This window comes from Pogona vitticeps, chromosome 2, assembly GCF_051106095.1.
Source record: "Pogona vitticeps strain Pit_001003342236 chromosome 2, PviZW2.1, whole genome shotgun sequence".
NCBI classification, from domain to species: domain Eukaryota; kingdom Metazoa; phylum Chordata; class Lepidosauria; order Squamata; family Agamidae; genus Pogona; species Pogona vitticeps.
The window spans coordinates 110,888,726-110,909,129 of NC_135784.1; the positions used below are offsets into that span (position 1 = coordinate 110,888,726).

A 20,404-nucleotide genomic window follows, 5' to 3' on the forward strand; every position below is an offset into this window, starting at 1 on the left:
CTCTTGTTGAGACAGATGTTGCCGATATGTTCATCTTCTATCCAGCCTTATTTCTATTCTTCTACTCATCCTAGAAGATACATGCTGTTAAGTGCTGGAAAAGTGATGCCTCCAAGTTACCTTCACAAAAGCATTGACAAAATATTGGCACCCTTCAGCACTGTGAGATCATGTTTTTCAGAGTTAAACAAAGTAAACAATAAGAGGAAGTGGAATGAGGAAGTAATTCAGCAGCATACCTGCCATTACCACCCTACTTGTACCCATTGCCATTCCTGATAGTGGGAAACACCCATTTCTTGACCCATTTAGTTCTGTATTGATTACACTGATTCTCAGTCGAGTTGCTAAGCCAGCAGAAGCACATTCCACGTAGTTCAGGACCCAATCCTGGTATGGGGGGGGTGAGCATGTATGATGTCACAGAGGAAGGCTTTGCGGTATTATGGGGCATGGTTACGGTGTTATTGTAGATCAGAAGCTGAGTACAAGCCAAGAGTGTTATGTGGCTACAAAAAAGGCAAATGCTATTTTAGGCTGCATTATCAGAAGTATAGTTTCCAAATCCCGCAAAATGCTAGTTCCCCTCTATTCAGCACTGGTTAGTCCTCACCTTGAGTATTGTGTCCAATTCTGGACACCAAGAAGGAAGGATGATGACAAATTAGAACAAGTTCAGAGGAGGGCAACAAGGATGATCAGGGGCCTGGAAACTAAACCCTAGGAGGAAAGACGGAAAGAATTGGGCATGTTTAGCCTTGAGAAAAGAAAACAGAGGGGTAATACGATAACAGTTTTCATATACTTGAAAGGCTGTCATACAGAGGAGGGGCAGGATCTGTTCTCGATCATCCCAGAGTGCAGGACATGCAGCAATGGGCTCAAGTTACAGGAAGCCAGATTTCGGCTGAATATCAAGAAAAACTTCCCAACTGTTAGAGCAGTAAGGCAGTGGAACCAATTACCTTGAGAAGTGGTGAGTGCTCAAACACTGGAGGCATTCAAGAGAAATGTAGACAACCACCTGGGAGATATCCTTTGATTTATATTCCTACATCGAGCAGGGGGTGGACTTGATGGCCTTATAGGCTCCTTCCAACTTCACTATTCTTTGATTCCTGGGGAGCCCCTTCCAATACCGTCCCACTGACTCCCACATAGTTTTTACATGCTTATGTTACTGAGGGGGACAATGCCATTGGGCAGCACTAGTCTGTATATATGTTATACATCTTCAGAATCAAAACAATTTGTAATTGATTCTTGGGAAGTAAATATGGTCTTCATAATCTATTTCCCAGCCTGCCTCGATTTTCCCTGACACATTTGCCCAAGATATTTCCAGCAAAGGGCTTCCTTTATTGCCATTTTAAGTCAGGGAGAGCGAGGTGTTTGCTCCCCAAGGGCCACCTGTAGCAGAAGATGGGCATTTTGGGGCTACATGCTGATGGGGGCCATTGGAACTGGTAGTGGGTGGCACTTCAGCTGGTGGGTGGGGCCAGGGCCAGAATTGTCCCAATTTTCCCTCATAAACATGTGTGCATGCACGGATATGCACACACATGCTCAGAGGGGATGTACACATGAAGGGGAAACTTGACTGTCTCCTCCCCAGTCATGCTCATACCACCTCATCCAAGATCAGGTGATGACTCACTGGAACTTTGATTTAAACAGGGACCATGGCCTCTTTCAAAGAAGAACTCTGAGCACGGAAGAGGGATCCTGTGCAGGATGGGCTGGGCTCCAAAGGCTGCATACATAAGTGTCCTCAGGAAAGCAGGAAGCACTCTGCCCCTGAATCTTAAACTCTCTATTTCTTTAAACGTACCTAAAGAGATAAAAGTTGCAGTCAGGTCAACAATCCACAGGTATTATTAATAGATTTTGCACACAAACACACAGATTATTTCTATGGATGCCCTTGGCTGCATGTGGCCTGAGTGAATCTTAAATCTGAAATGAGAGACAGACTTGCAACTCTAATCCCTTGCATAGAAATATTTCCCTTCTAGTACATAATTTTTGTGGGGAGTTGGAGGGGACTCCCAGCCTAAGAAAGAATTCTCAGAACCCTCAAAACACTCATGCCATCATTTAAACTGAATTTTAATCTCCTTTTGGGAGGATGAGTGAAGACCAGTGTGTGTGTGAAAGGAAGACAGTATGTGCCAACCAGATTTTAAAAAACAACTAAGTAACAATTGCTAGTACTTTTAATATCCAAAGTCATATATATTGATTATCAGAATCATTATCACAACTCTATGGGACACTCATAAGTCTTAATTGCTGCCTTCTTCAAGGAACTGAGCCAATAATATTTTTCAAGCAAAGTATAATTGATTTAGCTCTCCCAAGAAAGACACACACTGCTGCTATATTATCCCTCCTAGAGATCTACTCACACATATTCATCAAAATAAAAGGAAACAATTCCTGTATTAATAGCTTGTTTTGTTTTTAAAAGCAACAGTACCCAGTAGGACAGAATAATAACATACATCTTAGCTCATCTTCCAATGTAACAGCAAAATGAGTTTTGTCAGTACGGTATCTTTCATTTTAGAACCACCTTGGCTCAGACGATGACAGTAGTGGCATCCCGAAAGGCCAATTAAAAGAGAAAAAAGGAAATAGTGTAGAAATCATCTGATCTTCACGTTGTAAGCCGCCTAGAGTGGTCATAACTGACCAGATAGGCGGGATATTAAATAAATAAATAAATAAATAAATAAATAAATAAATAAATAAATAAATAAATAAATAAATAAATAAATAAATAAATAAATAAATAAATAAATTCTTAACCCCCCCCCCCCCAAAAAGAGCCAGTTCTTGTGCTGTCTTGCAGCTCTTGGCTTTTCAGTTGTCTGCATTTGTCTCCGTATAGAAATACAAGTGATCCTGCAGCCAGTTTAGAAAGCCTGCTCTGCATATCTGTGTAGGAGAGATGGAACAGTTATGCAAAGCACTTACCAGAGTTAAGGAAGAACAGGTTTCTGTAACTTCATACATTCAGAACAAATCATGGCAGATGCAATCCATGTGCTCCAATGCAGCAGTTTCCTCTAGAAGATCCATCTGAGGAAGCCACTGGAGCTGTAACTTGGTACTCTTATACTCCCACAATGACATGCAAACCATGTGATCCCACCATCATAAATGGTGTCCTACCTGTGTTTCACCAATATTTGAATTCAGCTGTTGCACACATTGTTAGCAACAAACTAAGCAAAAGGCCTGTTATTAAATCAGGATACTTTGCAACTTTCTGTTAAAAGGGTCTTCTCACTGCCATCACAGAAATGTATCTGGTGACACCCATACACAACTACCAGGAAAACGTGGCTGTTGTACACAGTCTTTCCAAGAACAAAGCCTTGATCTTTATTTTATTTTCTCTTAAGAACCAGTGTAGGATTTTACCTCTTTGTGTATTTTTCAGTTACATTTATATCCTGGCTTCCTCAAGGTGGTGAGCATGGCTCCCCTCCCTCTTACCTTTTGTCTCACAATAACCACTTGAGGTAGATTTAAAATGCACAGAAGTATACCTCTCATATTGCATGGCCAGTTGAAACAGTACTCTGTAAGCCATTATTGATTATAAAGGGCTAACTATCTTTTGAATAGGCTTTCAATCAAGACTTATTTGTAAATGACATTGGCTTAGTAACAATAATCATGAGCTGTCTACTGGATTCTGACTTACAGCGACCTTTCCCAGGGTTTTCTAAGTAAAGAACACACAGAAGTTGTTTGCAATTCCCTTCTTCTGGTGGCACCCTGGGACTGTGTAACTTGCCCACGGAGACACACAAGCTGGCTTTTCTCCCAGGAGGCACAGTGGGGAATTGAACTCCTAACTTCTGGTTCTGCAACCCAACATCTAAACCACTCAGCTGTCCAGCAGTTGATATCAGCTTACTCTGAGCTAAACTTGGAGAAAGTTGGACAATTACTTTTAAAGTTTTGATTACTTTTTTTTAACCCTTCCCATTCATGATCCCATTTTGCCACAATTTTTTTTCCACACCTTGTAGCAAATTTGGCAATTCTTTGTCAAATGACTGCCACTGGTTGCTGAAAAGTAAATTATTCTTCATATTTTTTAAAGGTGATCTATCCTATTATTTGGAAGATATAGGACCTTAAAGATTTTTATTTTGCACAGGAAAATGCTCATACACTCTAGCTGCACATGTTTTTTGAAGCATTCTGGGGAAATCGGGAAAATGTCTTGACAGTAGTAGTTAAGGAACTCATTGGGTCTGAGATTAATTTAGATTAACTCTGGGCAAGATGGTAGACTGAGACTTCAGATGTACCACAGGATTTTGAACAAATAAACACACAGAGAGAGGAGCCCTGTGGTGGGGAAGAGAATGAGGGGACCATACTAAGGGAGGGAGGGGGGAGGGAGACCAGAGAAGAGCTACCAGAAAGAGAAACAGGCAGACAAAAGGACAATGGGAAAGAGGGAGATGATACTTCATTTTTTTAGCTAAAGAAGAAACCTTGATTTCCAAGTTGTTGTTTATTTTCATAATACTGCTGTGTAATTGTGTATTTGTGTTCTATTTTGCTCCAATTTGCTGTAGTGCACAACCTGCTCATGTGGACTCCTGTACCATGTTGATGAGTGCTGCTGATCTATGCATTTGGGAGGTATGTGTCATCTAAGGCCTCTCCTTATGAGTGAATTTCTGCAAGTGAATTTCCACCCCTCTACCCTGTACTGCTGTTCCTGTTTAGTTTTATGGGTTATGAGCTGTTCCTCTATTCTGCTTCTTGTTGTCGTTGTCGTCGTCGTCATTCCTTTGGTACCATAGCACAAATGTGAAAACAAAACATTAAAAATATAGAAACATTCTGCAAATACATAGTTTGAGAATGGTGAGTAACAAAACAAGGAGAGAAGAGGAGCAAGAGTGTAGTCAAGGAAAGGTAGAGAAGGAAGGCAAAGGGGGAGGGCAACCTGCATTGAGAAAGATACCTCAGGGAACAGTTCTGAAAGTGTGTAGGCAGGTGGTTCCAGGAGGACCCAGTGTATCCCAGTCCATCCCCTCCTCATGGGCAGGTGATATATTCAAATCAACAAAAAAATATACCAGAACAACCCAAAGCAACCTCAGAATGACCAGGGACAGCACAACAGTGTGGATGAGCCAGCCCAAAGATGCAGCGTTGGGAAGAAACACTCATGGACTTCTCAACATAAATGCATCAGCAGACACATACACGTGGAATAGCAGAAAGGGTAAGATGTTCTGCTGGTGGAGCAGAGTTTGGATAGGGAGTGGGGGATGAGGATCTGGATATACCTTATCCAAAGCCTCTTTGTTTCCCTGACACAAGAACTGCTGCAAGCCTATACAATCCTTGTCGTCAGTGGGAGTTGTTTTTAAAAGGTAACCTCTCCCTCTCACCCTGTTCCCAGTGCAACAACAGAGTAAAGGGCATGATGTTTGTTCTGCTAGGAATTGTTCTTCCCTCTCATTCTGAAAGTACAGTTGCTCTAAAAGATTTGTTTGACATGCAGAACATGTTAACAGACCTGGTCTTGAAAATGCTTGTGCAAGCCTGAATCTTTTGCCTTTTCTGATGCTTTCCCTGAAACATGTCAAGTTTATTGTTAGCAAAGAATGTGAAAAACAGAACATTTCTTTCAGAGTTGCTGTGGAGCTCCAGACGTGTGTAGAAGCCAATCTCATTCTAAGACAGCTCCGCATCTTTTTGTTCTTCATTTGTGTTGGACTAAAACTCTCACTATACCCATGTCAGCTGTACAAGACTTGCCCCTGCAGACTGTATTAACAAGCGATGCTCTGAAGAGGCAGCTACAGCTATGGCATCAAGGAAAGGACAAGGTTTCCCCATATATTGTGCTTTCAGAACTGGGGAGAGGAGAGATTTCCCAAACAAAAACACTTCTTGGAAGGGAACTGCAGTCCAAGAACCTAAGTTACCCAAAACTGGGAATCACTGATCTAAATAAATGAAATATCTAGATAAGCAAATGGCTGTATGGGGGCAATGATGCAAATTTACCATGTGCGTGAACTAGACAGGAGAAAGTAAAGCTCTGCTGATGAGAGAGAGAAAATGGAGTAAAAGGAGAACTTTATGACACAAGGGCTGGCGAATCTCAAGCCCAGTGGAAAATCTGCCCATCCAACCCCCAACCCCTCCATGTTTCCACAGATGGTCTTATTCCCTTCAACATGGTGACATCACTGTTAGTGATTTCCTGGTGTCTGGATGGATTTTCCTCCATTCCAGTATGCCAAAATGACTGCATGAACAATTAGCTCCCAGCAATAACTGAGAACAAGCCGACATTGTTCACTTGCATTGCTGTATGCAAAGATGCAAATAGCAGCTATTGAAAAACCACTTGACACTGTTCACACTCTCATGGGCAGGGCCAACCATCAGCTGATTAGCACTGCCCAGGAAGTTGGAGAAGCAAAGGAACCCCAGCTGAGAAGAGACCTTCTCTCTGCAAGTCCAGCTGTGGGATTTGCTTCCACAGCTTCTTGCAGCTTCCAGGCACAGCACCAATCAGCTGATGGTCAGCCCTCCGACTGTTTGGAAGAAGTTACGCAGGTAATCCCCCAGCTGGGAAGAGGCCCATGCTGCCACCACTGCCTGACAAAACAAGGTTAGTTTTTTTAATTTTCTTTTTATTATATAAATCCATCCATACTGATAACATCGTGCCACCAGGGTACAGCTTATAATCATTTGTAAAACAACTACTACACACATTACGCTCCTAATCTATACAACATCCTTCTAACCATTGATAGAATAAGTCCCATGTTTGATAATATTTTGTATCTTCTTTTCCTTTGATTTTCAGTGTTAGTCTGTCCATTTCGGCGCAGTCCAATATCTTTTTAATTATTTCTTGATCCGTAGGTGTTCCTTCATTTTTCCAGTACTGTGCATAAATAATCCTCGCAGCTGTTAGAATATGCAGTATTAACTATACATTTTGTCTGTCAACACTTTCTGGTATTATACCTAACAGAAAGAGCTCTGGCCTAAAATCTACATGCTTTTTGATTATTTTAACAAGCCATGTATGTATTTTGTTCCAAAAATTTTTTTGCTTTATCACAAGTCCACCAGAGGTTCCAGTTTTTTATGACATTTCCAACATTTACTTGACCTATTAGAATACATCTTAGCCAATCTATCAGAAGGTAAATGCCATCTATAAAACATTTTATATAGATTCTCTTTATAAGATGTTGCCATTATCATCTTATAGTTTCTAGACCACAGCTCTTGCCATTTTTCTAAGTCAATATTATACCCAAATTTTTTTGCCCATTGAACCATCGTTTCTTTGACCTGTTCATCCTCCATTTTCCAATTTAAAAGGAATTTATATACTTTCCTAATTAATTTATCATCTGATGTTAACATTATTTGGTCAAAAGTTGTCTGTTCTTTATGAAAATCATACATTTTTAGGTCCCGTTCATATCTTGATTGTATTTGCATTATAGACCACCACGATGCATCTAACCCCTGGTCTATAAGATCTTGTTTTGGCTTTAATCTCCTATCTATGTCTAAGATATCTGTATAAGTCAAAATTTTTCTAACATTCAAAAGGTTGGGATGAACAAATGCTTCTATGGGTGAAACCCATCCTGGTATTTTCGTGTACATTTTCATTTTTATTTTTTCCCATATTATATACAGGGAGTTTCTAATATAATGGTTTTGAAAATACCTATGAGTTTTGGCTTTCTGATACCATAAAAAGGCATGCCAACCCAACTGTAGATCATGTCCTTCTAAATACAGAAGTCTTTTGTTTTTCAGGCTAATCCATTCTTTCAGCCAAGTTAGAGCAGATGATTGGTAGTATAAGGTCCAGTCCGGTAAACCAAATCCTCCGTTTTCCTTGGATTCTTGGAGCATTTTTAGTTTGATTCTGGCTTTCTTCCCTTGCCAAATATATTGTAATATCACTTTGTTTAGATCGTCAGAATATTTCTTCTCTATTTTCACTGGCACTGTTTGGAACAAAAAAGTAGCTTTGGCAAAATGTTCATTTTGATTGTTGCAATTCTTCCTAATAGTGATAGTTGTAGGCTTTTCCATTTTTCTAGGTCTATTTTTATTTGGTTAAGTAGTTTCATATAATTATCTTCTTTTATAGTTACACATCTAGCAGTTAAATATATTCCAAGGTACTTAACTTTTTTAACTATTTGTAAATCTGAGAGTTGATTTTTTTGCTTGGCTGTTAAGTTTTTCACTATAACTTTAGTTTTTTCTTTATTTATCTTCAATCCTGCTACTTTCCCAAATTCATCAATTTTGTCCAGTAGTCTCAATGTTGTTTCCAGTGGGTCTTCCAATATAAACACCAAGTCGTCTACAAATGCTTGTAGTTTGAAGCTCTTGTCCTTTATTTTGGTACCTTTAATCTCTGGGTCATTCCTCACATTCCTATTTAATACCTCCAGAGTTAATATAAATAGCAATGGAGAGAGCGGACATCCTTGTCTTGTGCCTTTTTTATATTAATATTATCCGTCAGTTCACCATTTACAATTACTTTAGCTATTTGTTCATTGTAGATTGTCTCAATTACATTTGTAAAATTTTTGCCAAAATCCATAGCTTTTATTTGCTGTATCATAAATTGCCAGTTCACATTATCAAAGGCTTTTTGGGCATCCAAGAAGATTAATGCCATTTGCTTCTCTGAGTGTACCTCATAATATTCTAATATGTCCAAGATTATCCTTAGGTTATACCTTAGTTGTCTTTTTGGAAAAAAATCCATTTTGATCTGAATGGATGAACTCCATTAAAAACTTTTTCAATCTTTCTGCTATAATTACTGCAAAGATTTTATAGTCCACATTCAACAGTGATATTGGTCTAAAATTTTTTATATGTGTGGAGTCCGTAACTTCTTTTGGTATTAACGTGATATATGCCTCTAACCATGTCTTGGGTATTTTAGCTTCTAGTAGGACTTCATTGCAGACCTCTTTTATTGGTAAGCTTATTATATCTTGGAAGGATTTATAAAATTCCACTGGTAATCCGTCTGGTCCTGGAATCTTATCATTTTTTTTTTAATTGATCCGTTACTTCCATCATTGTTATTTTCTCATTCAGGAGATTTTTAATGTTTTCTGGTACTTTAGGGAGATTTGCTTTTTTAATATATTGTATTATCTTTTCAAGAGAAACTTCTTGAGTGTCATAGAGATTAGCATAATATTCTTTAATTATTTTTTTATTTGCTCTTTTTCATTTTGGAGGTCTCCGTTTTGATCTTGTAGCTTCTTTATCAGTCTTTTTTGTTTTTCTTTTTTCAATCTATAGGATAGCCATCTTCCAGGTTTGTTGGCATTCTCAAAGAAATTTTGTTTAGCTCTTTTGACTTGTTGAGCTAATTCTTCTGATACTATTAAGTTTAATTTATGTTTCACTATCTCCATCTGGTTTTTAAGAGTTTTCTTTTGCGGTTCTTTTTGTAGCTCTAGCTCCAGTTTTTTGAGTTCTTCTTTCAGTTTTGTAAGTTGTTGGTTTTTTCTTTTATTCCTCTTGGCTATATATGATATGGCCAATCCTCTGAAGTATGCTTTAGCTGTGTCCCAGATTGTTTGCAGGGATGTTTCCTCTTTTTTATTCTCTTTGAAGAAGAGTTCCATTTCTTTTTTAGTTCTTTCAACAAATTCTTCATCCTTCAAAATTTCCTGATTTAAAGTCCATCTTGTCTTTTCTTTTCTCTCTCCTTTCCACCGCATTTTCATTGGATTATGGTCTGCCCAAATATTGGTTTCTATTTCTACTTCCTGTATTTCAGTTTTTCATTCCGGAAATAGCCAGATCATATCTATTCTTGACCAGGATTTATGTCTATTTGAGTAGAAGGTAAATTGAGAGCTTTTAGTATTTGTTTCTTTCCATATATCTTGTAGTCCTAGTTCTTCTGCCATCTGAAAGAAAACGTTTGGCAGTCTTCTCCTTCCCTTTTCCCCTTTTTTGCCATTTTTATAATCAAGTCTCTCATCTACAATTGCATTAAAGTCACCTAATATGCAAATATTTTGGTATTCTTTTTCCAATATTGTTTTATATAGCTTACAATAGAATTTTTCTTGTTTACTATTAGATGCATATAGTGCTATCATTAAGACCTTTTTTTGATTTATTGTTATTTCTACCATTAAGATTCTCCCTTCTTCATCAGAGTAGATATGTTTAGAGTTTAACTTTTCCTTCACATACAAAGCTACCCCTCTTTTCTTTTGTTGTGCAGCTGAGTAGTAGAGCTTCCCAATCTTCAGGTAGGTAAGATATTTGTAATGCTGCTGTTTGATGTGTGTTTCTTGAAGACAAATTATATCTGCTTTGGTTTTTTGTAGTTTTGAAAAAACATGATTTCTTTTTCTTGGTGCATTCAGACCATTAATGTTCACTGAGAAGATCCCAGTTTCATTCTCCATCTTGTTTACTTGTATTTAGGTTTTACTGCCCTAGTATTCCTTTTTTCTCTTTGTGTACGAAACAAGGTTAGTTATAGGCAGGGGTCAATCAGGTGGCAAGGGGGAGAACAGAGGGGAAAGAGGATCAAAGGGAAAGAGATGGAAAAGCAAGAGGTAACATGTGAAAGGCTGCACAGACAGGTGATTGAGGGCTGGTGAGCGATGGGAGGCAATTTTATTTTATTTTATTTTTAATTCCTGCTATCTATCAGCAGGAATTTTTAAAATTAGGGAAGGGGCATTCACATTTGTGGAATCAATTCTATATCTGCCCCAAAATAAATGGGCCTCTGGCAGGGGAGCAGAATAACTACCTCCCCTTGCACAGTCGTTCATGTGCACATTTGTCGTGTGTACACTATTTGTGTCATTTTTAAGGGAACCTGGTACAAGGGAGAGCCTTCTTGTCCGTGGGATCAAGCCCTAAGCCAAAATTACGATGCCATTTTTGTGTCTCTCCTTTTTGCCTTTCACCAATCTGTACTGGAATGTGAGCCACAAGAGCACCTCTGAAATTGAATTCAGCCTAATGCTGAAAGAGGTACCTCACCCTTGGTACATTTCTTGTGGCACAGACATAAGAGCAGAGGTGGAAAAGGGAAATGACACCATGTTGTTACTTAAAGTAGAATCTGCTTACAGGAAAGACAGACAACTGACATTTTGTGAAATTCCTTTTGTGCTTGCCAGTGATTTAAGGCGGATTCCTACCTTGAGCTTACCCAACAAAGGTGTGGCAATATCTGCTGAGTGCAACACAGTCACAGCCCAGAAACTTCATATATCATACAATAAGTTGAATGTTTTTAAAACAGATGGTTGTTATAACCCACCTCTGTCCATTTTCAACCCTCTTACAGGGTAGCTCTCAGACATGCATCATTTATAAGCTCACAGGGACCAGAACCTCAATGGGTGCTGATCTCGTCTTCCGTGTTTGTTGTTCTAAAGCTTCTGAAAGTGTTTTAAATGATGCTGAGCAAGAGCCCATAAACTTTTACAAGGCAAGGGTAAGTTATTAGTATTGGAAAGTTGTACACCACCTGTTAATAACAAATATTTCAACCATATTGTCTCATCCTACATTAAATAGCATCCCTTTCTATTTCCTGCTTGACCATTTCATTGCTGTAGAAACTCATGAGTGCCATGAGCAATTCCTAGTTGCATGGAAACTATCTGAAAGCTGTTTGAAAGCTTTCAAATAAAATGTCAAATGAAATTTCAAATTGTAAAGAATATGTGGGAGGGCACCCTTCCAGGTAGTGCACTGTGGGATGGGAGAGGGGAGGAAACTAAGAGGAAGCTAGTTGAGTCATGAGAGTGGTGGCCAGTTGGCCACCTTTGACTCTGACATTTGACTGACTGGCTAGTTCTGATATTGAGCGCTTGCTAACTTCATCTACTATCAGAAGAACACTGAATCAAATCAACTACATGCGTACACAGATGTGTTGGTACACTTGTGCAAGTTCAAGTCACAGAAAAGAGAGGGAATAAAACGTCCACGTATGCAATTCCAGAACAGGAAAGCACATGGATTCATTTGGCAGTTATTTCAAGACTGGCAATGGAGAGCGGGTTGAATAAAAGGTTATCTGAAGGGTAGTAAGATTGATAGTGTGAGCACAGTTTATGGTCTGTTAAGTTTTCTCAAAAGATTTAATTCTGCTATGAAGTATTTCACAATTGTGCTGGATTGTGCTGTTGCCTTTATTACATTCATGATCACTAGGAAAATATGAAAGCACACAGTTGTCTTTAATTCAGAGTCCAGTCTGGCTTGTCTTCATTCCAGTGACTGAAATATGAATTTGCACCAAGATAACATGTGCCAGAAGCTATTTCAAAGGCGGTGTGCAAATTAACTCCTTTGCTGCCGAATGACACTCCAGTTGTAAACACCCTTCACTCCCCTCCCTGTCTTCACCAGACTTTACTCACCAGAATATCATATAATTGGCAGTAGAGGAACAGAAGTATCCTGTACAAGCGGAACATCAGCAATAACAAACCTTTGAGAAGTTTAGCTTCTAAAGTATTTTTAGAAAGACAGGCAAGCCATTAAACAAAAATTTCTTTTTTAAAAAAAAGGCATTGAAAATTAAATATAAAAAGCATCTGAGGAAACCGAGGTTGAAAAGGAGTTTAGGTGTTGATCTGTTCAACAGCTGAAAATAAAGCTTCTAGTAAAAATAAAATTAAATAAATACTTTTAGCATTTAAAAGACTTAGTGGCTGGAAAACGCAATTTTTGTTACCATCTGGGATTTAGCTGATGGATCAACTTCCCACAATACTTTTCTTAAAACATATTTCCTTTTTAAAGCCACTTAGCAGCTGAAAAGTCGACTTCTTAACTATTTAACATTTATAGATAGCCATTCCCAAGAAATGAAACAACCTATTAAAAAGCCTTACAAGATTTCAAACAGAGTTTAATTGTAGTCACATCACTTACCTTGTCATTAAACAACCACTTGTCCAGCTGATCATGGTGACTCATGCAGCAAAGGAGATGAATGAACACTATCTGGAGCAGTTTTAAACTGTTTTCTGAGGAATTCTGGGATTTTTCAACAGAAGGCTAGCTTAAATTAATTGTTTGTTTGCTTATTTGTTTGTTTGTTTGTTTAATCCTGCCTTTCTCCTTAAAAGGACCCAAATTGGCTTACATCATTAAAAACAGTATTTAAAAACAGTAAGTGTACAAAATTTAAAAAGAATTAAAGAAGTATCATATTAAAAATGGCAAATAAAGCCAATACTAAAAACAGATTTAAAAGCAAGAGAGCACAAAACCCTCTCAGACTGCCAGAAACTGACGAAAAGCCTGTCTGAAGAGAAAGATCTTGCTTGCGGAAGGAGAGAAAAAATGGAGCTGGTCTGGACTTCTGTGGGGGGGGGCGCTCCGAAGTCTGGGAGCAGAAACAAAGGCTCCCATGTCCCCACCAAACACATCTGTGTGGGTGGTGGGACCTAGAGAAAAGTATAGAATGGACAAGCTATCCAGATATCATGTTGGATTCGATATGGTCTTTATCATGTTTAGAAATGGGCAGGAGCCAGCACAATGGCAGTTTGTGATGGGTCATGGTTTGTCAAGGTCCACAAACCATGCTGAATTTTTTAAAAAACAAACTGTTTAATGGTTCGTTTGGTTCAGGGCCCATCTGGCTGCACTGCACTGGTTACCTATTCGTTTCCACATCGACTTCAAAGTGTTAATGATTACATATAAAGCCCTAAACAGTTTGGGACCTCAATATTTGGCAGATCGCCTCCTCCCGCCCAGATCTACCCGAATCACCCGACATAGCCAGCAGGGATGGCTGAGGGGACTGACGCCGAGGGAGGCCCGGAAGGAGAAAACAAGAAACCGGGCTTTCTTGCCGGTCGCCCCTCAGCTGTGGAACACACTCCCCACTGAAATTCGGCTGGCACCCTCGCTGGGTGTTTTCAAAAGCCAACTAAAAACTTGGTTATTTAAACAGGCCTTCCCTCCAGTCAATTAAGTGATTTTTTCTTTCTTTTTCTTTTTCTTTTTGAGTTTTTGCCATCTTGGATACCATTAATTATAATAATTGCACTACATATGTTTATAAGCTGTTTTAATATGTTTTAAGATATGTAAGCCGCCCCGAGTAGACATTGTCTAGAGGGGCGGGGTAGAAATAAATAAATAAATAAATAAATAAATAAATAAATAAATGAATGAATGAATAAATGAATGAATGAATGAATGAATGAATGAATGAATGAATGAATAAATAAATAAATAAATAAATAAATAAATAAATAAATAAAAGGTGGGCTTTCTATGTAGCTATGCTTCGTGGAACCCCAGCCCCGACCTTACTTGCTCGGGGCTTCTTCTCCTCCCCCCCCCCCGCCACTGCTGGGCTGCCCAGCTGAGTAGGATGGCAGGCTGTCTGGGGCCTACTTCCTGCCTCAGTGTTTCCTTGGGAGGCTTAGGGTATTGTGGGAAGTACATATGGTTCTTTGAGGGTTCTCTAAATATAGCCCAATGGCCAGCAATAATCTAAGCCTCCAGGGAAGCAGTGGGGCAGAAAGTAGGCCCCAGACAGCCTCCGGTCCTAAGTAGGGTAGTGGAGAGGAGGAGGAGGACCAGAGTGAGTAAGGTAGATGGTGGGGTCCATGAAGGAAAATTTTTTGGGGGGCAAAGCAAAGGAGCAATGATGAAAAAGTTCAGAATTTTATTTTGCTTCATGAAAGCATGATTCTCCAAACTGCCCATGAAATGAACTATGAACTGGTGCAGAGAGAGAGAGAGAGAGAGAGAGAGTTGTGCCCATTTCTAGTCATGTTTACAGCAGACCCTCTTTCCCCAACCTGATGTCCTCCAGACTGCAAGTTTTATAATCTCCCACTAAAGAAGGCAGGAGCACATCAACTGAAATCAAGTAATGATTAACTTTAACTCACCTTTGTTTCAGTGTGTCTGCTCTAAGCATGACCATGCCTGGCTCAAAGCAGCTGTTTACTCTGCTACATGCAATAGACAATCTCATGAATATGTTGGCCTCCAGTGCTACATGTTTACTGAAAACAGGGAATGGAAGAAGATACATTGAGTTTACTACTGGACCTGGATGTTCTGCAATAGATCACCATGGGGTCTGACTTTGCATGTTTAAAAATGACAGCAACAAAAATTTACATTAGAGATGTGCACTGTTTTTAGACAAATATGTAAGTATGGACTCAACCTGGAATATTTGTGTGTTTCTGAGGTAATCTGCAGGCAGAGCAAGGAGCTCAGGCCACTCACAGAATGGACTGGCATTTCACCAGGCCCTCTAGCATTTTTGGGTGTTAAAATGTTACTGTAATTTTTTTTTTTAAAAAAGGTATGCAACTAAAAACAGGGAAAGGAGAAATGAAGGTATCAATACCTAATTCAGAAAATTCTGTGCTGGCCCCAAAGGTAGAGACCAATACTTTCCTTCCTTCCTTCCTTCCTTCCTTCCTTCCTTCCTTCCTTCCTTCCTTCCTTCCTTCCTTCCTTCCTTCCTTCCTTCCTTCCTTCCTTCCTTCCTTCCTTCCTTCCTTCCTTCCTTCCTTCCTCCCTCCCTCCCTCCCTCCCTCCTTCCTTCCTTCCTTCCTTCCTTCCTTCCTTCCTTCCTTCCTTCCTTCCTTCCTTCCTTCCTTCCTTCCTTCCTTCCTTCCTTCCTTCCTTAAATCTTAGTTGATTACACTACTAGGACAATGTGAGAGTGTGCAGATGAGTTGCAGAACTGCATTCTGTATGGATTCTGTGTGGTTCACTTGAGGGCACAAGTGTCTGTTATCCTCCCCCAGCTTTGATCTCTCTTTACTTATTGGTACGATGTATGTCTGCCAAAGTTCATAACAGCTGTCTCTTGCTTCTCCTTTGAAAGTGCCCTCTGGGCCACAGGCCGACCATTCATTGTGTCCAAAATAATTCTGATGGTACTACGATACTTATAATTCAGCTTGAGCTTTGGAAACAACAGTCAATAACAAATTATTTTTCAAACCAGAGAATAGAACAGGAAGATAAATATTATATGTAAAAATAGCTGTTCATTTACTTGTTACATCAATACCCTGCCCTTTCGTCAATAAATTCCAGGTGGTGTCCACTTTCCTAACTTTGTCTTCACAAGAAATCTCTGAAGTTGACCTAATAAAAGAGTTGTTAAGACTAGCCAATAAGTTTTCAACACATGCTTTAACCATTTTTCTTCTCCTTAAGATTCCAAAAGGAATGGAGGGGAGGGGGTGATCAGAAGATTTACCTTGAAGATCCTTAACATAATCAATGCAAGCCCTTCAACTGCAACAAACTGCAACTATTCCATCTCATCTGGTACAATTCCCACTCAAGCCTTGCCATAAATCCTCCATTAATCCACAGATCTACCAAGTCTACCTCTTGTTCACTGTGCAGACCAATATCACTCATACCCTCAGTTGGGTTTTTAGTTTTGCACACAAATTATGAAGTTGGGAACAGATATAACTGCTCAGGAACGTGGACTTCAGAGATGTAGAAAGCAGGTTCCCAAACCATCTGCCAATGCCATACTGTCTTTCCATGGTTACAGAAAAGAGTGCCTTCCAACCCTATCAGGACATGCCCATGATTGAATTTGAGACCATTTCCCTGCAAAGCATGTGCTTTGTCACTGAGCAATGGGACTTCCTCATGTCTGCTCTGTACTTGTGACTTGGAAGACTATCACACCTTGGCATCCATCTATCATTCCTTTCCTGGCTCGTTTGCCTTTCCATGAGCCAGTATATTCATGTGCTTCTTGACCTTATTTTGCCAGTCTGCTGTGTCCTGTGGCAGCCAGAGGGAGACTTTGACAAGTATACTTGCCAGTGGATTGGTGTTCTAGTCAGATGCCTGGTGGTGCTGATGACCATGATATGGGGGCAAGGGATTGAAAGAATACATGTGCATTTGGTGACAGGAACTAGAAGTATTGGTACAGCCTGTACTTGCAAGATGGAGAGTCTACCCACTGAAATTTGTCAAACAGTTTGCTATGGGCAACATGACGTAGTGAAGAAAATTGAGTGTACTTTGTGTCTGGTCTTGATCCAAGTAACACAATCCACAGACTGAAACTGATTTCTGCAAGTTCTTCTGCTTTATCCATTACTGTTTTGCTATTCTCTGAGGTAACGTTGTTTTGCTGTACACAATACACTGACTTGGGCTTGGGTAAATTAGCCTTTTGACCCCCATCTCTGGCCTTAGCACTTTGTGAAATTAAATGGTCTTTCTCTTCGCCTTCAAAGCAAGATCTGAAGTTTCTCTGTTCTGGGTTAAGGGTCTTATCTCCCTTCCACTCCCCGTGCTTGTATTTTGGCTGGCTCAGTTCTGTGGGCTTGCCTACAAAATGGCCGCCACTTGCCTGCTGGTTCTTGAAGCAAACCTTGGGCTCCCTTTTGCTGTCCTCCCAGGTTTTTCTCCCTACTTCTACCTCAGAAAAATTTTGTTTCGAATGCGGGAAATAAAATCTGCAAACCCTCCAGCTTCCTGAATGTCTTTGGGCCTTATCTTTCTTCCAGAATCCTTACACTTTTCTGCTTCAGCTTTGGGCTGTAAAACTTTTTCCTCAGCCCCATCACCTATTTTCCATTTCTTCTTAAGGTATAGCTCCACCTGCTTATACTCAAATCTCTGTTCCGCTTTCCACTTTTCCAATTCTAATTTTCTTTCTTTCTGCTCACAGGACAGTTGACTAGCCTCCTGCCCATCATAGATCACCATTGCTTCCAATTTCAATCCCATTTGTAACTTCCATTTTTGGAACTTTTGAAATTCTAGGAGGTTTTTCCTACTTGAGGTCTTCATTTTACCCTCTGAGGTAATTCCTCCCTGAATATCTTTCCCCCTCCTGATCTGAGCCAACTGCCACCTCAGGAGGCACCTCTGCCACCTTTTTCCTCCGCATAGAAGGCATGTTTATTTATGTAGGCTCCTCCTTCAATTTACAAGCCTAAAATTTAAAACATACACTTTTCCCCCTCTTTTTTGTGAGTTAGAGTCTGTAATAAAGTTGCTTCCCCCAGTGACCATCCACTGTTAAGATACAGTATTTAGGCCTCTGGCTCCTAGCCAGGCCTTCTTCCTGAGCCAAAGTGTCTCTCCCTGCCTCTAGGCACCAAATAAACAGAAATATCAGCTTTAACTCTTTCCAGTTTTTACTGATTTGAGTCACCTCAGCTTCTCTGCCCTTGGACTCTCCTTTGTCCCCTCAGAACTCTGTCCTTTGAGCTCAGGACAAGCTAGCCAACTGGTCCTAGTTTCTGCTGGAGGTAAACTCCTACCAGAAATGGTTTCCTCAGAGCCTGTCCCTATCTTAGCCCCCCAATCTGAGTTTAGGAGCCTTCCCATTAAGCTTTTTCCCCTTGAAAAAGCCCTAGGAAGTTACCTATTCCTTCCACTCAGATTCCCTGACTAAAATATATTCTTCTGCTCTGGGAACCTTTCTGTTTCCAGGCATTACTAGATTAAATTCGTATCCCACGTGCTGGTCACCACTTATGTGGTGATCCCCTTTGAAGCCCCTATTCCCTCAGGTCTTCATGAGGTTCTCGCTCTTCCTTTTTCCCCCCCGCTGCCACCAGGTATTGCTGCTTCGATACCATTTTAATCGAGGAGACAAGTGTACTTTTAAAACTTAACTTATTTATTAGATCAGGGAAGTTATCATGTGATTTATATTCAATAGGTAAATCACAGGTTGCTAATCACTTGTATCTAAGTCAATCCTACTTTAACTTTAAAACTCTATCAACTCTCTGTTCCATTCAGTGTTCTTACAGGCCTCTAACTCACTCTAAGATTTCTCTTAAGTTTCACACCGTCTCTCACTCACAGAATCTCTCCTCATACTCCATACACCAGCCCTTATATCCAGCCCCCTCCCCCTCTTGGCTCCGCCTTCCGGCCACTCATAGGCTCCTTCTGTACTGTTCAGCTGTGACGGACAGGTGAAGGCAGGGCTGATCGCTACAGTGTACTTGAATCTTTTGAAGCTGCATTGATTTTTAATTGATGACTTTGTGATAGTTGTTATAGGTTTTTCAGGCTGTTTGGCCGTGTTCTTAAGGTTTTTCTTCCTAACATTTCATCAGTCTCTGTGGCCGGCATCTTCAGAAGACAGGAATCAAAACTCTGTGCTCTGGTACAGTTTGTGGGATAGCTGAGTATTTACTGTATAGCTTTTCGTCCTTTTCAGGAGATTGGGTGATTATGGTGATCAGCGTGTTTTTGTTGTTGTTGTTGTTGTGAGTGAATTGTTGTGATAAGGGGAGAGATGATCTGTCACGGTATTTGATGGGTGTCGTTAGCTGGTCTTTTGTGTGCAGTGGTCACTTGTCCTTGTGGCTGGGTAGAGTTTGCTGACCTTTTGCAGGCTGTATTTTTCAGTGCTAGGAGCCAGGCTTTGTTGAGTTTTAGACTTTCTTCTTTTTTTTGTTGAAGCTCTGCTGGTGTTTGTGGATTTCTATGGTTTCCCTGCGCAGTCTAACATAATGATTGCTGGTGTTGTCCAGTACTTCAGTATTTTGAAATAGAATTTCATGTCCAGCTTGTTTCAGGGCATGTTCAGCTACTGCCAATTTTTTCCAGTTGTTTTACTCTGCAGTGTCTCTCGTGTTCTTTGATTCTGGTGTGGATGCTGCATTTTGTGGTTCCAATATATACCTGTCCACAACTGCAAGGTATCTGGTAAACTCCTGCAGTGGTGAGGGGGTCTCTTTTGTCCTTTGCTGACCATAGCATTTCTTGTATTTTTGTGGTGGTCTTGAATACTGTTTGTAGGTTGTATTTTTTCAAATGTTTTCCCATGCAGTCTGTGACCCCTTTGATGTATGGCAGAAATGCTTTATTTGTAGGTGGCTGTTTTTCCTCTTCAGTTTGGTGTTGTTTTCTTGGTTTGATGGCTCTTGTGATTTCATTCTTGGAATAGCCATTTGCCTGAAGGGCCCAATTCAGATGGTTGAGTTAAGAAATTGAGCTTCACAGTTCCGATTTGCACGGTCTACCAGTGTTTTGATTATGCCTCTTTTCTGTCGTGGGTGGTGATTGGAGTTTTTGTGTAGGTACCGGTCTGTTTGGGTGGGTTTTCTGTAGACCTTGTGTCCCAATAGGAGGTCAGACTTTGTGATACCTTTACTATAATACAATGTGGACCAATCTCTCTCTCTCTCTCTCTCCCTCCCCCCCCCCCCAGCCTGACTTACCTTTCAGGATTGCTATGAGGATAAAGGACAAGGGGATAGCCATTCCAGTCAAGCTAACTTCAGGTGATTGGAAAGAAAGTGGTATATAAATGCAACTGATTGATACATGTAGGCAACAG

The 20,404-nt window shown here is 40.1% G+C and overlaps 1 long non-coding RNA gene across 1 annotated transcript in view; it reads left to right on the forward strand.

Moving 5' to 3' along the window:
* Positions 1–1,464: 1,464 nt before the first annotated feature.
* The window catches only part of LOC144586854 (uncharacterized), a 34,852-nt gene continuing 15,912 nt past the window's right edge, over positions 1,465–20,404 (forward strand). Inside the window, exon 1 of the long non-coding RNA XR_013541914.1 lies at positions 1,465–20,348. This is a non-coding gene — a long non-coding RNA (uncharacterized LOC144586854). The remainder of the gene's footprint in view (positions 20,349–20,404) is intronic.